At 37.9% G+C, this 21,128-nt stretch overlaps 1 protein-coding gene across 4 annotated transcripts in view; it reads right to left on the reverse strand.

Annotated features, from left to right (window-relative positions):
• CNTN5 (contactin 5) overlaps window positions 1–21,128 on the reverse strand; it is a 753,708-nt gene that overhangs the window by 642,979 nt on the left and 89,601 nt on the right. The gene's annotated exons all lie outside the window — the stretch shown is intronic.

The raw sequence follows: 21,128 nt of genomic DNA on the forward strand, positions 1-21,128 counted from the left end.
AATGTCTTTATATCGACAAAAAAATTACCTGTCCAGAACTGAACAATTGTGCCTCTTTTAGAAAGTATTTTCAGGACAATTTGAACCCCACGCATGTCCTGGAACAGATCATTGCTCTCACTAGGGTGACTGGTTCTTTAACTGATTAAATGGAGGTGTAAGCATGCTTCCTATCAGAAGGCCAGGTACAGCCTGTCCAAATGTGCATGAGCTTTCTACAGTGACTGGATTAAAAATAGCAAGGATGGACAAATGGGCAATAAGGAGCGTGGAAAGAATATGAAATACATTTATGAGAATTTCAGCATAATTTACCTATAAGCAATATCTCAAATACTTCTGAAGATCCAAAGTGTTTTAGGCAATTACTTTTAAGCTAAAAACTAATAATCATTGCACTACAGATTTCAAGCCTGAGGGCAACAGTATCACAGACATACATGCACAGCATTTGAGGAAAATATTGGAACTTTTAGGAAAAAAAGGAACGCACTTTTATAGATTCTTGATCCCTACGGTGATTTAAAAAAAATGCTCATGACAAATATTTTAAAATTTGTGTTACTTAATTGATAAGCATAGAAAAAGTGTACAAAATGCTTTTTTCCTGTTCGGTCTTCAATACACATCATAATGTTCAATGCATGTCCGTTCTTCAAATTTACTGGACAGCATGTACAATGCATGCAGATACTGCTACTGTGAAGTGTGTGCACAGCCACTGTCTGTTATACAGTTTTTGTCATTTTTCCCGAGATCACTTCATACAGACTGCTTGTGCCTATCTATTTGTATATCTTTTGCAGGTCACTTTTGCCAATAGAGTGTCATTCATCTCAATTACTGCCGGGTCACTATTTCTCATCTTATGCAAAAAAATAGTGTGGAAAACTTTGGCTGGATGATTTGCAGCTGCTGATGGTTATAGTGACGAGAAGAACAAAGACAAAAGAAGGTTACTTCAGTGCCCAACCTGGAATGAGTTACAGTATGTCTATAGTAAAGTACCATTGTTCTGCTTGTATCTCCTGCTGACCATGACCCAGCTCCAATACAGAAACTGCATGACTGTGTTGTGAAACACTAGGTCCCAGATAATATACCCGGAATCTCCTTAGGAACTAACAACTCACGTCTGGTGACCTAACTAGCATCATCACATAGCATTTTATTAGTTTAAAACATTGGTGAATTACATCCATATTTCTCCTTGACTGATTATATTATTAGTAATTTCTGGTTCCTAATTCTGTGGAAAATACTGGAGTAGCTTGATGAGTAAACTGGGTGATCTCAATCACAACTAAAGTAAATCAACAAAGAAAAAAAGATCTCTTCTGCAGTGTTTCTTTTTCTTTACAGCGCAGTCATGTTTCAGCTCCCTTAGTAAATTCTGTGCTTCCTAGTCCAAGTGTTTCTGCAATCTATAATATAACAGAATTGGGGACACCACTTCCAATTTTACCAATAGGGCTCCTTTTCAAGGGGCAAAGGGCTGAGAAGGAATTAATTTCCACCCTTCCTTCATCTGTCTTCCACAAGAAAAAGCAAATGAAACACAGTGGTAGAGGTGATTTGTTCATTAGGGTTTAGCAGAACATTTCTGTAGCTTGAAAACAAATTCCTCTTTCCGCTGTTTGATGCGCCTTCCACAAGGCCAGGGAGGTGGGGACAGCTTTTACCTCTAACAGCTTAAATGAGGGCAAAAGGAGCAAACTAGCAGTTGAAAAATTGAAAATTTGCTAGAGAAGAGAAAGGAAAGAGCTCTTTCTTGAATTCCCAGTTACGTCAATGCCCTGCAGGAATTAATTTGAGTGGTTGTGTTGCCTGTGTTTTTGAGACTTTCTCTCCCTCTGCGACATGACTTCTCTTGACACTATTACAGCGTGCACATGCACTAAAGTACTGTCAGCATGCTTTATTTTTTGCCTTCCGAAACCATCTAGATTCTGCAATAGCAAAATCTCTAAAAGCTTTGAAGACCAGTTCTTCTCTGAAAAGTAACTCCAGCAGAAAGCATCTCAGTATTCCACCCTTGTCCCTTGATGATACACCCATCAACTCTGCTCCATTTACAAGCAAAATAACCTCTCAAAAAAAAAAAAACCAAACCCCAAACAAACCCAATATTCCCTAAAAACTTACTTGATACGAAGCAGTATTTGTACGTGGCTAGGTCTCTATAGTACTACAACACTACCTTGCCATCTTTTCCGGCTGTGCTCTCACTCAGAGGTGCTCTGTTTTCTCACTGCAGCTAGGAATTTAGATTTTGCAGTACTGGATCAGATAGAAGAGTCATCAAGCTTAATACCCTTCCTTCAACAGAATGGAGCAGTAAATGCTCTAGAAAGTGAAAAAAACTTCTGACTTTGATACAGGATTATGTGACATTATAGTTCTCATCCTGAGCTGATACAACTAGAAATCAGCTGAAATCTGGAGGTATGACATTATAAATTGCTCCTGAAACTTATATAGAGAGTTTTGATAACACCAGCTATAGTTTTATTCAGTGTCAGTCCCTTTTTGAGACTCATAAAAATTATTTGCCTTCAAAGACTGCTGTTTTCAAAGAATTATTATCCGTGTTTTATTGAGAAAGCATATTAGCTGTCTGTTCTAGGCACCTTTTAAAAAAAAATATTGACTGCAATGATTAAAGTACACTAAAAGCATTTGTAGATTATATGAGCTATAAGAGTTTATAAGAACTCTGTAGGACAGGATAGGATTTCAACATGATTTTGATAAATTGAAGAAATGGCTCAAAAACAAGAAGACAAAATTCAATAAAGAAAAATGCAAAGTACTGCTGCTAGAAAGGAGAAAAAAATGCACAGATACAAAATGAAGAATAACTGGTTAGCAGTGATACGATACAAAAGGATGTGGGAGTTGTGATGGATCATAAATTGAATATGAGTCAGTAATGCCCCACAGTTACGGAAAAAAAAGCAACTCAATCTGGTTTGTCTTAACAGAAATTGCTTATATAATAAGGCAGAGAGAATAATACAAATTCCAGTTGACTCTTGTGAGACCCCAGATTTAGGACTATTTTAGATTGTGGGGACACCACACTTTTGATAAAGATGTAAAAAATGGGAAAAAGGACAGAGAAAAACAAGCAGGTTAAAACAAGGCTTATAAAATGTGTCTAATAGAAAAGCTTTAAGACAGCCAATATACATAAAGACAGGATAACAATAAACAGGCAAATTTTAGCAAGCTTGAAATTATTGCATATATTTTTTATATATCTATATGTAAGATATATACCTATATCTTATTAGCACAAGCTCTGTGGGAGCAAAAGCAAATTGCAAAAAGAACCCCCTCAAAGATGACTAATTCCATTCAAAGCAATCACTACAGTAGCATCAGCCTCTGATAACACGAGCAGTACTTCTCTAGATATATGAAATCTTCAGACTCCTACCTTCCCTGACCTTTGCTGCCAGCAAGGCTTCACTGCCAGGATCTCTAAGGGCATCAGGTGGACTCTGTTAGTCACTGTATTTTATTATTTTGTCTTATGCTAATACAAAGAGGTCTTCATCAGTGAGAAATTCTTTTCCGTGTTCACTAGGGACAGGACAAGAATAAAGGAGCTTAACAGAGAAGATTAGGTTTGATATTAGGAAAATATATATAAATATACAGATAGTTAACAGCTGAAAGCAGTGGCCTAGGGAAGCCATGGAATCTCCTTTCAGCTTGAGCAAAGGGAGAAAAAGACAGGTCCTGGACGGTCAAGTTTATGAGGATTGCACGTTTGCCGTATGCCCACAACTTTGTTTCCATGAGCAATCTACAAATCATAGACTCACAGGACCAGAGAAAAATAGGGCTGGCAGGTAGCTGAAAAAAAATGTTTATTTCACAGCATACAACTATAGTTGTACGCTTTCTATCATTAGTTTATCTAAACTGTTAATAAAAACCTCCAGCAATGGGGATCCCGCAACCTCCTTTAGCAAGCTGTTCTTCTGTTCATACTCTTAACCTAGCACACGTACAAATCCCCACAGAAACAGACTCTGCGACAATATCCACAGCCAAGCCAAGCAAAACAGAGACAGAGAATGGGGGAAATATTGCTATCAGCAACTTCCGATGTTATTTTTTGGAGGAAATTGGTACTTTGGAAATGTAACTGATCACAGAAATTATTGGCATATTTTCCTCAATCCTTGTTTTACTAAATCACAAATCCCACACAAGGGAATAATTTAATCAGCATGAAACTGTAGAAACCTAATTTACAGTCTGATTGAACTCATTACTACAGACAGGACTCACAGCGAGTGCGCAGACTGTCCGGGCTGTGAATGTAAGTTTGGTCAGTATCCGGTATCCTGCAAACCAAGCCTTCCAAGAGAAAAACAGAAATGTAACTTTCTGTGAGAATGAACGATTTTTAAAAGCTTACTATATTTTTCCAATTCTGTTGCCACTTCAGACCAATGAACTCACATTAGTGGGAGATGAAACAAAAAATAACTCTAAGAAAAAGATATATGAACAGAAATCCATTTGTTTTTAAAATATGCTAAGTTAGCTAAATATAATTTATGTTACACAAGTGACAAAAATAAGTGTCAGTAGCATATGGATATGGTCATTTGTGTTGGTGTTTGCTTTTTTGTGCTGATGATAAAACTCATACATCTGCTTGAAACAGATGCACTGTAATATTGCCTTTAACTAAATTCTATAGTGTATGTCTGTAGCTGGAAGAACCAATAAGCAAAACTGCCCCTTTTCAGATTTCAGAGCATCAAGGGAATTTTCTTTCCAGCGTGTGATTTTTTTGAATACATGGCGTAAGGCACAATGCGGTGACTGACATTGATTTTACAAGTAACTTACTTGATACAAAGTACTGATACTATATGTGCTAATACAAGTGTTAAGAACAGATGTTTTCTTTAAAATTTTTTCAAAGTGAAATTGTATCCTACAAAGCTGAATGTTTACTGCATACATACGTAACTGCATTTTAATAAACTCATTTTAATTGACTTTCAGTTCAGTGAACAAAATAAAAAAAAACCAACCACAATATCTAACTACTTAGAAGAAGAATCAGTCTTACAGATCCAGTAATTTCTTTTTTTCTTTCCTCCTCAAGCTACAGCCAGACAGATTGAAGTAGAGAAAAGAAACAAAGCCCGGAAATATTTATGATTTCTCAGGTTATTACTCCCAAATTGCTTTTACGCCAATATTCCAGCACAGTCATGAAAACGTTAATTGTATGTAAACATGTTGCATCTTTCGAAACTATATGGTAACCAGGGACAACATTCTTACTGACGTTTATTAGTCACCAGTAGCACTTTCAAGTTCTGGCACTAACTCAGTCTAGTAAATGAGCACTAGGTGCTATTAAAAAAACTTTTTTAATAGATTACTGGATTATATTAAAAATGCTTTCCCCCCCAACCTTTCTTAATGCTGAATCCATTGCTACCATTTTTGGCAGCTCAGGAAATCTCAATAGCAAAGTAACAAAAGTTATTTAATTATTTGAAAGATAAAAGAGAATTATTGTGTGTTTCTACCCTATTTGCTAATATTTTCGTTACATGTAGCTAATAGCCAAAATATTGTTATTTATTACACCAACAAATACAAGAATTATTTATATTTCCTAGAAGCTGTAGACCAAGGTCCCGAAATACTAAGTCCTGAGCACACAGCAGAGTATGCTGCTAGCCAGTGTGACTACTAATGCCATCGCATTCACAGAAAGGTTAATGCAACCATCTTTTCTTAGGCTAAGAAGAGAACAGGTGGTGTGAAGCCTGCTGAATGGATGCATGGCTGCTCATAGTTTGATCTGGAAGTGTATGTACCATATTCTCTTTCAGATCCAGGGACACAGGACAAGATTTTCAGAGGCTTGGGCTGGCCTGTAGATCTGCACCAGTCTTATATGTTGAACCCCGTGGAGTTCACACACTGCCTTCTCTAATCCATGGATTAATCCTAACCCTACCCTAATGGACGTCTGGAGAAGGAGACAATCTAATGCCTATAAATTTCCTGGTGCCTAAACTAACCGATGGAACTGACACATGCATTAATTTAAAAAAAAAAAAAAAAGAAAAAAAGAAAGAAACTTTCTCCATTTTGCAAAACTGAGTTTTCTACAAAAGCTTTAACAGTTACAGGTTTCATTTTCAGGTATCGATAACTCAGATTTGCTTTAATAAATACTGGAACCCATTTCAAGTATCTAAAGTTTGATTCTATGCATTTAATTTCGCTCCTTCTCCTCCAAAAGGAGCAATTGATACAGCTTTCCAAGACTTCAAGAGCAGAAAGAATCGTTTAAGTTGACCCAGTGTTTACAAGGCCATTACATTTCATACTAATACATTTTTATGAGGTCTAAAGAAATTAAAATGCCTTAGAATAGTAAAATGATTAGATCATAAAAATCTAGATGATCTTAGTAGACAATTTGTAACCCAAACAGTGTAGACAAAGATAAACTTCTATACTCTGGGCATGTTTAACAAAATACAGCAAACAAGCATCCAAGAGGCATGCTTTTCTGTATGACTACCAAATACTCATTCATGCCTTTCCATATCCCAAACACAACTACAAGCTGGGAAGAGGAGAATGGATTGAAAGCAGCCCCGAGGAGAAGGACTTGGGGGTATTGATTGATGAGAAGCTCAACATGAGCCGGCAGTGTGCGCTTGCAGCCCAGAAAGCCAACTGTGTCCTGGGCTGCACCAAAAGAAGTGTGACCAGCAGGTCGAGGGAGGTGATCCTGCCCCTCTGCTCCACACTTGTGAGACCCCACCTGGAGTACTGCGTCCAGCTCTGGGGGCCCCAGTACAGGAGAGACATGGAGCTGTTGCAGAGAGTCCAGAGGAGGCCATGAAGCTGATGAGAGGGCTGGAGCACCTCTCCTATGAGGACAGGCTGAGAGAGTTGGGGTTGTTCAGCCTGGAGAAGAGAAGGCTCTGGGGAGACCTTATAGCTTATGTAGTACCTAAAGAGGACTTATAGGAAAGACGAGGACAAACATTTAGCAGGGCGTGTAGCGATAGGACAAGGGGTAATGGTTTTAAACTTCAAAGAGGGTAGGTTCAGACTAAATAGAAGAAAGAAAGTTTTTAAAATGAGAGTGGTGAGGCAGTGGAACAGGTTGCCCAGAGAAGCTGTGGATGCCCCCTCCCTGGAAGTGTTCAAGGCCAGGTTGGATGGGGCTTTGGGCAATGTGGTCTAGTGGAGGGTGTCCCTGCCCTTGGCAGGGGGGTTGGACCTAGATGATCTCTGAGGTCCCTTCCAACTCAAACCATTCTGTGATTCTGTGATATCCTTAAACTGTATATGAGAAATTTTTCTATTATTTCATAAGAAAGAGGATATAAGAAATAGAAGACTAAATTTTGCATGTGTTAAAAATTAAGTAAGCAAACAATCAGAAAACTCTTTCCTGAAGATTTTAAAGAATTGTTAGGCTACATTAAAATAAAGTTGAAAGAACACAATAATATCATTACAGGCAATCTGTTCTCTCCCTAGCCCCTTGTGCTGATTTGGGCTGGAATAGAGTTAATTTTCTTCACAGTAGCTAGTATGGAGCTGTGTTTTGGATTTGTGCTGAAAATAGTGTTGATGACACAAGGATGTTTTTGTTATACAGAGATGTTTTTTGTTACTGCTGAGCAGTGCTTACACAGAGCCAAGGCCTTTTCTGCTTCTCACCCCACCCCACCAGCGAGTAGGCTGGGGGTGCACAAGGGGTTGGGAGGGGACACAGCTGGGACAGCTGACCCCAACTGATCAAAGGGATATTCCATACCGTATGACATCATGCTCAGCATATAAAGCTGGGGGAAGAACAAGGAAGGGGGGGACGTTCAGAGTGATGGCGTTTGTCTTCCCAAGTCACCATTACGCGTGATGGAGCCCTGCTTTGCTGGAGGTGGCTGAACACCTGCCTGCCCATGGGAAGTGGGGAATGAATTCCTTGGTTTGCTTTCCTTGTGTGCACGGCTTTTGTTTTACCTGTTAAACTGTCTTTATCTCAACCCATGAGTTTTCTCACTTTTATTACCCTTCCGATTCTCTCCCTCATCCCATTGCGGGAGAGTGAGCAAGCAGCTGTGTGGTGCTTAGTTGCCAGCTGGGGCAAAACCACGACACCCCTGGAGACAGAGGATGAAGAAGAAACTCAGACGATCATATATTCTAAGACAAGGAGGAAAAGCTATGAGCATCCAAACCAGCATACTGAAAAAATGCAACATGAAATTCATTATAGCCTTTCTTCTTAAATAAATAAATATCCAAAATTCTTCATTAGAGTCTCCACATATTGTAAATGCCAATTATTCTGGGGTAGATGAAAGTAACTATCTGAAAGGAAAACCATATATTTTAGTTGGCTTTAGATTGCTTTTTATTTATGAGGAGAAGAACCAGCTATTTCTTTTTGACATATATAAATAATTATTTAAATGTAAAGCAGTCTGAAAAAAGAAAGATGTTAGCTAAGGACATTTTCTCAACAATAAGAAAAACTAGCAACCTTACTGAGGGCTGCTTTCGTGTTGTCCTGGTTACCTGATCTCACTCAGGGAAGCCTCATCCACAGCTCAGGGAAAGTTAAGCATGTGTAACAATACTGGAAATGATAAAACTCTTATAAATACTTGGGAATGAAACAGAGAAAAAAACCTATTCTCTTTTTTCTTTTTTCTTTTTCTTAATGTGGTGTATGAAAAAGCCTTTCTTTTTCTTCCTTCCTTCCTTCCTTCCTTCCTTCCTTCCTTCCTTCCTTCCTTCCTTCCTTCCTTCCTTCCTTCCTTCCTTCCTTCCTTCCTTCCTTCCTTCCTTCCTTCTCTGTGAGATAAGCTAAAAGAATCTCCTTATAGACATAGAAGTTCCTTAGAGGCTGACTCGCAGGTGGCAGAAGATCTGCCATGGGTTGGATAGTCCTTTTGAAAAAAAATGCCATCCAGCATTGTTATCTTAGAATTAATGGGGCATCGCATTTCCTTCAAAAATGTGTAATTCAGTTACAAAAGCAAAAGTATAAATATACAGGATTTAGGTATTTGTTCTATGCTATGAACTGCCAATATTTGGAGTAAATTAATTTAGTCAGTCTGTAGTTTTGTTTTTCCTTAATTAATGAAAAATTCTTGGTGATAGATTACAGAAGGAATAAAGATAGCTAAAACATGAATTTCTGCCCTGAATTGTTAATCTTACAACCACTTTAAGGATAGGTTAATGTCATCAAGGACCTCCATAATTAATTAATGAACAAGATTAATGGTCAAAGTCTTTATGCCACTGATATGAGAAATTGGGATGGACACTATATTTTTAGACTTGATAGTGAACTCATGACATCAAAATATTTAAAGGGAAATTTATTTGAAATATATGTGAATATACTATCTATCTCCTGTGTGTAAAAGATAATTCTGAAAACAAAGCCCATGTTGGGTCAATTACAGAGTGTTTTAGTTGAACTGATATTCAAAGGGATGCACGCACTTGGCACATTCAAGGAACTGCAGACAATCATAGAATCATAGAATCATAGAATTGTTTGGGTTAAAGATCATCCAGTTCCAACCCCCCCCTGCCAAGGGCAGGGACACCCTCCACTAGACCACGTTGCCCAAAGCCCCATCCAACCTGGCCTTGAACACTTCCAGGGATGGGGCCTCCACAACCTCTCTGGGCAACCTGTTCCAGTGCCTCACCACTCTCACAGTGAAGAATTTCTTTCTAATATCTAATCTAAATCTAGCCTCTTATTAGTTTAAAATGAAATGAATAAATGAATCACAAAATGAATACTGTGATTATAAATGTTTTTGGAATGCAAATCTAAATAAATGGTGATTTATAACCACAACAGCCAGTACAATTTTGGTCATGTGATTGATAGACTGCATTCATCTGAGGTGTGAACTTTTCCAGCAAATGTGACATCATGACCAGTAGCTAGAGGGCTACTATCTTTGATCTCACTTTAAGCACATATCTGATGACAGCATACTAGTTTACTCATGTTACCATTAAAAAGGTGAGATTTTGGTGAGGAATCCATTTCCAGCAGAAATCACACACAAAAATTTTTGGCTAAAGTGTTCATTAACATTGATTCTCAGTAATCTCACAATGTGTAGTTATACTGTAAGTTTTGGGGCACTGGAAACAGTTAAAGAAATTCCTGATCCTGCTTCCCTCTCTGTTCACCTTTTTTTTTTCCTTTTTTTTTTTTGGGGGGGGGGGCGGGGGAAGGGGAGCAGGAGAGGAGGGAGCTTATTAAGACTAGATTCATTCAGGGTTACTGTATTTAGAGCACCTCTAACTGGCAACATAACTGCATTGAAATGATTGCTTGTGAGAAAGTGAGCATACATGTGGTGAGTGTACACCTAATGCCTAAGTTTTCCCACGAAAAAATAAGGCAGTGGATAACCACATTCTTCATTTCTAATTTGGCTGGCTTTGAATATCTTATTTTCCTGTTCCAATATATACAATATAATTTTATTATTCAGGCTTTTGGAATGGCTTTTTATGTATTTTCCTCTTTTTAATAAGTTGAACAGACCTGAACACTTAAGCCACTGAATTTCACTTAATACCAGGAGTTATAAGTATGGCCCCAAGTTTTCTGTCTGATCGTTTCATGTCCTGTCTCTGGAAAGTTACTTTTTTCTCATGTTTGCACTTTCTAGCTATATTCTAGACTACAGTTATTAAAATTAGTTTACAAGTCAGCTCTTTGAGAAATGTTAGCCTATGATTGATGTAGACTATTGAACATTTTTTTAATTCCGTATTGGTTGCTCCAGGATACTGGTTAACAAGTTATTCCATGAGCTGATTCCAGCATGGCACAACATTTCAACGAATAAAATACCATTTCCAAGACTTATATTGTTTTGAATATGAATTTGTGAACCTCAAATGCCTGAAAATGAATAAGAGATGACCTACAAGGCTGGCAGATATCACATAGACAACTTTTCCACTTGCCACATGCCAATCCCTGGTATAGCTGCTTCCACATTTAGAGCTTAATTGTCCCTTCTGCTTCCCATTTCTATATTTGCATTTACTTTTAATATAACAAATGTGATAGTGATGAACAACAGAACTGTTTGAATGAGTACCCACCTATAAATGTCAACACCTGGATGGAAGCTAAGTGAAATGAAGGCTACTATCTTGAATGCCCCGTTCATCAAAAATAAACAGTGACATACTGTCCTGTCTTTTATAGAATATATTTCTCCTATTAACTTGAATGTATCTCATGTTACGCTGTGTAGAAATCAGTGATAGCAAGGATTTTGTTAGGTAAAATGAAAAATATGGAATTTTAGTGTTTCCTTGTTACCTTCAATTAATTATGTTTAATAGAGACATTTAAATCAATTGATCTATTAAATTTATGTGCTAATTGGCCTCAAAGGCTGTGTGGTGGGACAGGTCATGCAGCCATCTGCATTTAACTCAGTTTTAAAGTTTGCTTTGACATTTACTTTTATGCTTTGGGTGCTGTGATTAAATAGAAATGATGAATGAGTGCTGTAAATGACTACTCAATTGTCTGGGGTACAATGTTGCCACTTCTCCGGCATGACCTCTAACTAATTTCCTCTATCACTTTCTCTCCTGATTTATTCCGAGTTGTCATTTCTGACCCCCAGATATTTCTAAATCCCCACATTTTTCTCCCTGTTCAGCTATTGCTCCCTCCCCACAGGGTTTCCATTCACTTTTTTAATCAGCACATGTAATTGTGAAAGGTGTTAGAGTTCCTACAAGCGTTAGATACTGAGGTATTGCCTGTTTCAATTGCTGTGGGACAAATTTATATCAGCTTATTCTAGACATACCCAGGTTAGATATGTATACCAGAGCTAATCAGCTGGGCTTCCCTTATAGCTGAGAGGAGGAAATAATCACTTTTGGATATAATTTGTCTTATTCTAGACTGAGTTGAATTATGATCTACAAATGCTTATTTCTTAGAAGTGACCATCAGGGGAAGAAAAAATTATTAGATTTGGTATATGTGTTAAACCTTCAATGAATAGATCTGATGTATACGTTTATGTCTCATCAGAGAATAAGATAAACTTACTCTTTCCAGATTCTTAGAGATACAAAATACTAGTAATTGTATGGGTTAGATGGATTTCAGATGAATTTAGTTCCCCTTAAAAAGGGAAAAGGAAAACAAGACAATAATATCAAAGTGATGAAGATTCTGTTGCTCATTGCCAAATAAAGGAAATTATCAAGAGCCTCATAGGCAGGTAATTACAGAGCTACTGCACAATCTTCCTGGCTTTCTTATTTTCTTTTTGGTGGAACTAAAATTGATTTGATATTAATGAATTCCACTTATACATCGAAGCCAGACTGTTGATATCATTGCATGGAAAATGGCACTATTTAGGGATGCCCTGAGTCTAAAGTTGGCCATATTATGGACAAACTGACCATGTTTGGTCTTCTAGCCAGGCTGAACTCAGCCTGAACTCTTGCTACCAAACCCACCTGATCTTATGCCTCACATTATCCTAACACTCCAAAGAGTAACTTCAGACGCCTTCAAGGTAGGACCTTGCTTTTCTCAGCTCTATGACATCAAAATCACAACAAAGAAAATACATTTGATCCTTGAGAACGTTCTGTGTTCCACCTGAAACTGAGCTTTTCCCTCTGCTAACTGTAGCAGGGCCATCCCAGAAACAGTTCTCATATGTTCCCACATCCAGGCAGCAAAGGTGAGGGCTGCAAACTTGTGGGGGGCTGCCCATTTGGCACTGAAAATGAAGCCAGGCAGTTAGGACTTTTTATGAAGAAAAAAGTCAAGGAGCCTAAAACACAGTCACTTTGTAAAGAAGCGAGGAAGCCTTCCAGCCTAGAACTGGGAGAGGCACAGGAAAGATTAAAGAAAAGGCTGCAGAGGTGAGCAAAATGAGCACATTGGATTCAATACAAACATCACTGAAGACATTCTTTATTCTGCCACTCTACTTTTCCTCTTTCATAAAATGAGTGACTCTTTCTTCATTTGCAATGGATTTTATCTTCTGATTTATGGTAATAAAACTAGAGCTCTTGATGGAGTATTTAAAATCCTTGAATAACTCATTATGACATTTCTTTTTACATTTTATTTCCTAAATAATCTTCACAATTGACCGTAATTTGAATCGAAGAATTCATTTTGAGTCATTTTCTTCCATTGTACAGTCAATAAACACTTTAGATTCTGTTTAAGGTGTGCATACACTCTTAACAATGAATTCTGGAAGACAAACATGGAAAAGACCATTTTAAATAATGCTCTGAATGACTGCATTATTAGCATGTACAGTTAATTTCTAAGGGCTGGTCTTAAAAACTGAGTTGTGAGAAGAAACTATTCAGTATTAAACAATATTTCATTTCCTATGACATCACCAATTTTTTTCCCTTCTACTATGTTCTGCTGATTCTGTGAAGATCATTATTACTACTACAATTTTAAAATAATTCCAGATAAAAGGGACATTATCAATGCATTAAACAGATTGAAATATTGCTTGGATATTTTCATTTGACAGTGTGACTTCTTTATCACATTTGACAGTTGAACTGTTTTTATGAGATCAATATATTATTTTGCATTTCCTGACTACTTGGTATTCAAACCTCTGGTAGAGAAAACTATTCTATATTTCTGTATTCTGGACTGAAGTCTTCTACTCAGCCACCAATTTTGTTTTGAGTCAGGACTGACTTCTATTCCATCTCTCAGTATTCAGAAGAAGCTGGTCTTCAATCAGAAACTTGTCATTAACAAGGAAAAATATCTTTGAGGGATATGACCAATTCCAAATTAATTCAAAACACTTTGGTTACACAGTAGATTATATGGGGCAAAGACAGTTGCCTTTGTCAAGATTACTTTGTCCTATGAGCAACAATATAGTCGAATCTAACCAGAATTATCATTTCATTCTGAGGTACATACATTGCTCAGAAGAACTGAATACCACAAACTTTAGAAAACAAGAAAAACTCAGCAAGATTTTAGCTTTTAGCTGCTAATAAAACCTTCATCTAAGCATTGTATTTCCAGACCAGCGAAATCTGGAGCCTACAAAGATCCTGTAATCCAAGCACCAGATATCCAGCATGTGTTTAGGACAGATGGTTAGTAGGGTGGCTACAATAGCTGATTAAATAGGCAACAATATTAAAATGATTCCAAATATAGCTTTTAGGGAAATATCTACACACTGATATTCTGTTTAGATTATTGCATTTATCTACATAATCGTTGGCCAAAGCTGTTGATATGACCCAGTTTTGCACTTACATCCTTCCAGCTGGATATTGTTAGTAATACATTCTTAATCCGATTCTTAATCCGGGGTAAATGGTTAGAATTAAATTCTCTGATAAATGTGAAGGTCTTATTTGAGTTTCATGAAGCGTGTTTGTCTTCTCACATAAAAAGGTTAATGTGAATAAGAGATCTGTATACTCTGAGGGAAATGGTGCAGAACCTTTGCTGGATTTCTATTTGAATAAATCCATACCCAGTTCTCAGCACTGTAAATGGGCCTTTGGTGCAAAGTGCTCGCAGAGTTCTGCCAACCTATCCTAAGTAGAGTTTAGGACTTTTGCTACTTCTATCTGTAGAGGATCTGCATAACTTTGATATAAAATCAGTAGAAGATTAAGATTGAGATTAAGAAGATTGTTTGGTTTTTAAAGTGTTGTGGCTCATTGTTACCTGGACCAGCCTAAATCTCTACTGATACTAATTTTCGCGCCACTTTCAGTGGTCAAGCATCAGCACTCTGGCAGGAGTAAAACACCAAAAGGGAGGTGTTTGGGGGTCAAACTAGAAAGAAGATTAGAAATCTCTTGTCAGGGCAACATTTTGGATGTCTTACTTCTCCCTTCCTCTCTGCCTCAGCAGCAGAGTTAAGGGGTCAAAAAAGTGGAGAAGCAATGCTAAGTATTTCTTTATGTATCATGTATACACTTAATGTTTCCTGTCAGGTAGAAGTGATCAAATGCCATCTTTCCTCCAACTGCTAATGTGTGTCTAGTTGTTACCTGATGCAAAGCATGCATGTTTTTGAGGACCATTAGACCTTGAAAACTTTGCAGAAATTTCCTATTCATTTTATCCTTATCTACCTCCTCCTTAAGTTTAGGACACTGATATTTGGCTGGTGCTTTATTTTTACAGGCAATGAGAATCGGGATGACAGTGTTTTCTCTTGCCTGATGCAACAACACATACAGCTGTGCACCATCAGCATATGACAGGCATTTAAGCCTGTAGCATTTTATCATATTGCTGACTGGTTTAGCACATATGTTGAACAGGGAAGAGGAAAAGATCTATCCTTTTGAACCTGCAGGGAAAAAAAGGCTTCTCATTATTGACAGTATTGTCACACCTCAGATTTATCTAAAAGAAAGGAGTATAATCATGGGTGATCCGTTCTTTCAATTCCTACTGCATATTTGAGACAATATTATGGTATCCCCTGGAAGATAGTGTTACAGACAATGAATAGATATATGAGGAACAGTGTGGATGCCTTTGCTCTGTCTTCGGCTAGGAAGACATAATCATAGAATCATAGAATGTCCTGGGTTGGAAGGGACCTTACAGATAATTTACTTCCAACCTCTCTTAGGAAGAATGGTTCTATCTCTGTAGCAAAACTTAAATATAAAACCTGATTATGAATGTGGGAAAGTGGCGTAAGGCAAATGCTGCAGGAGATAGGTAGTAACTACTGTCAAGACAGTTAGGCAGGACCAGAGATGAAAGTAGGAGAACACCTGAGCATCAGCTCCAGTGAGTGCAGAATGTCTGTGCGGGCACTCAGAGCATACTAAAATACTTTTTAAGTGCAATGTCTGCTAATCTGTTTTCAGTTTCCTGACAAACTGCAGGCATTCTCAAAAAAAAAAAAAAAAAAAAATTCAAACAAAACCGACCCTCTGCCCCTAACAAAACGAACAAATTTTCCCAAGTTATGCATTTGTCATTCAGCAGCTTGAATTTAGTAGTGATGGTGTCACAGCCACTTGGCTGTCTCTGGAGGACCTTAACGTATAGTTTATTTTACGCAAAACACGAATCCCCCGAGGTCAACAGCACAACAAAATGCTAAACTCCTCCTTTTGATATGTGTCAGCTGCACTGTTTCATACCTGCAACCAAGTGTTTGTTTTGATCCCATGATGTAACTTGATGGAATAATAGTGAGATAATGGAGGACTGTGGAGGGTCACTACTGAGCAACTTTACAACCTTTCTGGTAGTATTTCAGCTTAACAAAGTAATAATTGTATTCTACATCTAATGGACTTTTTGAACAGCTCACCTGTTTTCTTCCATCTTCAGGAGCCCAGAGAGACAGCCACAATTAGCTTCGTTACCTTGCTGAGACCTTATGCTCCCTCGCCTTGCAGAGATGAGCCTCGCCTGAAGCTCACATGGCTCGTGAGAGCAATGCCTCTCGTGGAGAGGTTCACTCCACAAAGGCGAGACGTGGCCGCGTGTCTCTCTAAGCTCTTTCTCTATGACCCTTCGCAAAACAGAAGATCCATGTCAGGCTAACGAAAAGGCCGTTGACTTGAATTAGATTCTTTTTACACATTTCATTATACAGTTTCACCACTAGAACTGAAAAGGTAACAGCTTTGCGGTACTAAGGAGAAAAACCAGCTACAGTGCTGCCAGTAGCCACAACGGGTGCAAGCGTACGGCCATAACCTGAACATTACTGCTCCCAAAAGACATGAGTCAAACTGAAAGGTGTGAAAAAACTAACTAGGAAGTATTTTTAGAAGCTGTAATTGGACATTGTGATTTGTATATTTGTCTGATAATCGCATCTCATATCAAGGTCTAGAAAAATTATGGCAATAAAAAGTATGATCTTAAAAGTGCAGCTGTACGAGGTATCATTTTAAAGGTGTTTAACATCTGTACATATGCAGCTGTGATCATAAGCCTAAAGTTCTGCCTGAAATAGGTGGCAGGACAGAAATAAATGTGCAATTCACAGTACTGAATTATAACGCAGTTGTAAAAAGAGAAGTGCTAACGCTGCTATGTTCTGTTTCCTTGAAATAACTCTGAAAGTCAATTCATTTGAGGAACACAACTTGTCATGGCTAGCTAGGTAGTCCTGCAGAATTCAAGGTGCTGGAAAAGGCATTCCTCATGCCCAGTTTCTCTTTAACCTTTTAAGCGGAGATGTAATCAGTTTTTGGTGTGACATCTCAAGGCTTACAAAGAGCAGAAAGCAGCACGGTTACAGAGGGATGAATGCCATAAATTGCTGCCATATCTACAAGGGAATCAGATCCCACCATTTCGCATCTGCTCTTTTTACTTCTGATCACAGTCAGCTAACTGTGGCGTTAACCTTTATAATAATAATTATTATTTTTAGTTTGGATACTTGGGGAAGGTAAAAAATAAAAAAATCATCCGTTAGCTAAAAGACACTGAGTTCCTTTTTTTATGCTGAGCATAACTAAGATGTAAATGATTATATAAGAAATAGAAAGTGAAGCTGGCTTTGCATCCTTGTTTAGCTACTACATATTTATATAAAATATTTTCTGGCATATCAATATATTTTTTTTTTAATTCATTCACTTCTAGAACTTCCAAACCATGATGAAGAACAGGACACAAAATTCACATTAATTTTTAGAACAAGTAATGGGGAGAATTTTTAAAACAATTTTGAAGACTGCAACTTGTGCCTCCACCTCTGACAGGCCATGTTATTTACAGATTTGAAATAAAAGTAGATTTCAGGTCAGGCATAAGACACAATGCACACCATTTATGCCAGATTTTTGTATGATTTTTGAGAATAATAATTGGACCCATGAGCTCAAAATAAAATGCTTGCATTTCAAACAATGACTTAGATGACATGAAATGGGAGCAGGGACCTGTCAGTGATCGTTCATGTTTATTCAGAGAAGTTGTTGCTTGCACTCTGTCATTTTTTACTTTTGCTTATGTGCATACTGCTTCATGGCTATAGAAACAGAAAAGAAAACTAGCCTGTTAGTTTCAAACCTCTTATTCAGATGTTTTAATCTTCTCTCCCCCACACCCCCCAATGTTACTCCTTTCCTCATTTCTCTGGTCTGAAGCTTTGAAGGTTGGGAGCAAGGGGGTTCTATTGTTATTATTTTAGTGCAATATTATTTTAGGGAAGAACAAAAAAAATTCAATTATGCTTTAAATTTCCAGAATGGCCAAGTCAGGTTTCTTCTGGAGAAAATCTGCTTTTTCATCTGAGTCCCTGAGCAAGCACAGTCCCCCACTCACAGCTAACGGAAGGAGAGAGGGGAAGAACAGATGGGGTGTAGGAGATGGGGGAACCAAAGCTGTGCCACAGTGCAGCATGCCAAGCAGCAATTTGGTCTGCTCCATGAACTGCTAATTAGCAAACAATTAAAACAACAATATACACAGTGGTGTCAGTAATCTCACAGTTATGGGAATTATCCCATGATCTAGTAAGATTAAATGAGAATTTTGCTGTTAACTATTTTATCCTCTTTGAAGAAAATGTTCTTATGTTATTGCCTTGTTCAGTAAATCTTTCAAGATGTTGCTTTTATTGTTTTTTGCTTAGATAGAAGTGTAAGTGTACACATCACTTTACAAAACATGCTGAATGACTAATGCCTGTCTCAAAGAATTTGCAATGGAAATAAAAAAGATATTAAGAACAACTGTTCAGAAAACAGATGAGGTAATGTCAAGGAGAAAAAAAAAAAAAAGAGAAAACCATAGGATGGTTAGGCAAAGAAGAGGACTCTAATTAAGTATTTGCTAATGAGTTCTTGTAAAGAATCACCAGCACTGTTGTGTAAAGACATTGCTGAGGCAGAAGCAGTCATGTCTGCACGGGGAGCTCTGATGCATTGCAGGGGTGCTGCGAGAAGCAGCACGTGTGGTAATGGGGCGGATGGGCGCCTGTGTGTATCTCACACCTTTCCCTCTGCCCAGTCTCACTAACAAGAAACACCGGAGGAGAACGTTTCTGAAATGAAATATGGCCTTCAGACAGCACAGCTGTGCTGTGCCATTGCCACAGGTGTCAATTCCTTAATTACAGCTCCACAATCCCTGGGGCAAGGCTTTCCAACAGCCCTGCCCTGATAACTATCCCAGACACAAACCCCTGTGGGTCCTGCCAGAAATTGCCCCTACAGTTCTGGAAGCTTCAGGATTCATGGTTTCCTTAGAGCACTGGACTTCGTGCTGTGGAAATAAGAACTTGGATGTATTTTGAACCTCTGTTTCCACTGATTTGAACTTTACCTCTATGTGACATGAATTGCGATGTACTCTAGAGCTGGCTGCTCTGGAGCTGCTACCACAGCAGCTCTAGGACATTCCCACTGGCAGACACTTTTTCATACTTCAGGTATTTGTAAGGACTAGGTTGAGGGTTTCAATATTTTGGTCTCACACTTGGTGGGAGGACTTCCTCCAGTTCTGCAGACCCAGAGCATCCAGGCATCCTGGCTCTAGACCTTTTCAAGGAATCCTATCGACTTCTCATTGAACACTTGGCTCGTTTACATTTATCTAAGCTTACAAAATATTTATCAGGATATCAGAAATACCAAAGTACCATCAGTTCTGCACAAAAGCTGAAAGATACAAGGAAAGTAAGATCTTGTTCAATTCCTGCTGAGTCAGTATAAGTACTCTTTTAAACATCTATTAGTTTCTGATTACTTAGGGACCAGTTAATCACTTTATCAATTAAACAGAAATGTAGATGTTGCTTTCAGTGAAAAGAGAAGTATCTGTTTATGTTATATTTTATACAACGATAGTTGTAGAAATTTAGATTTTAAAAATGTTTTCTGTGTTCTTAACATGGAAGACCCCAAATGAAAAAGAAACAGACCTTCTGCTTATTTTTTTGTGTACAATATTTTACTCCAGATGTGGATATTGCTATGTATACATACTACGTTTTGGCTCCACTTTAAACTGTCTGGGAAGTGGGAGAGAGAGGAATTACATCCCCAGCTCTATTTAATCTTTCTGTATTTAAATATACAAGTGTTGAAATAGGTACTAGTCCAACGCCATTTATTCAATATGAAACACATCTACTTGTGTAAATTAGGCAGCAACTTTGCTTTTTAATTGAATACGCAGAGAAGTCTTCTGGGGCAGCATTACTGCTCTGCAGTACCTGTTTAGCAAAGCAAGACGGCTTGCTCTGAGCATGCTGGAACAAGGTCTCTGTGCTAACCGTAACAGGAAATTATGGGATTTGATTAGAATTAAATGTTAATTACTCAATAATATTGAGGAAAAATAATCTGTAGTGCTTAAGCTTGTTAGTTATGTAAAAGTCATAAAGGAGGTCTACTTATTAAGAGATTTAATTAAGCAAACAGGTCTTCATGCCAAAGTCAGCTTTCCAGTCTTATGGAACAACAGTCCAATGATTCTGCTGGGTGCACTTAGCTTGTTTGTTGTTCAGTTTTAAGTCTCTATTCAGTTAAGAAGTCAAGAATGTGCCTAAGCACCAAAGAGATTTAATCTAACTCATTAAGACTTAAATTTAGGTGCATGCTAAATATCCTGCCAAAGCAAGAACTAAATGGTGTAACCAGTGTGATGTTTAACAGCTGTGGGTACAACTCAGCCTTAATTTTAAGTAGTTGCTTGAATCATATATACTTCAAATTGGACAAAGGACTTGTTATCTAATTAAGAAACATATGGCTTCACCACTGTAGTATCTGAGCACCTCATAATCTCTAATCTATCTCTGAAAGAATAGCATTAATGCCAACGTAGAACTAAGACACAGACTGAAGTGAGAGTAAACGCATGTCTTGCCCGTTTGGGAAGAAATCATATTCCAGCCTTACTTGCCAAATATCCTTCTAGAGGATTTTATAAGAATTAGGAGCTGCGGGAGAGATTCACAAAAAACGTCAAGCAAGTCAGCACGAGCAGTTAAGGAAAGAATGACATTCACTAATTATACACGGAAACCCAGTTTCTGAGAAGACAA

Source organism: Grus americana, chromosome 1 (genome assembly GCF_028858705.1).
Source record: "Grus americana isolate bGruAme1 chromosome 1, bGruAme1.mat, whole genome shotgun sequence".
Classification (NCBI taxonomy): Eukaryota; Metazoa; Chordata; class Aves; order Gruiformes; family Gruidae; genus Grus; species Grus americana.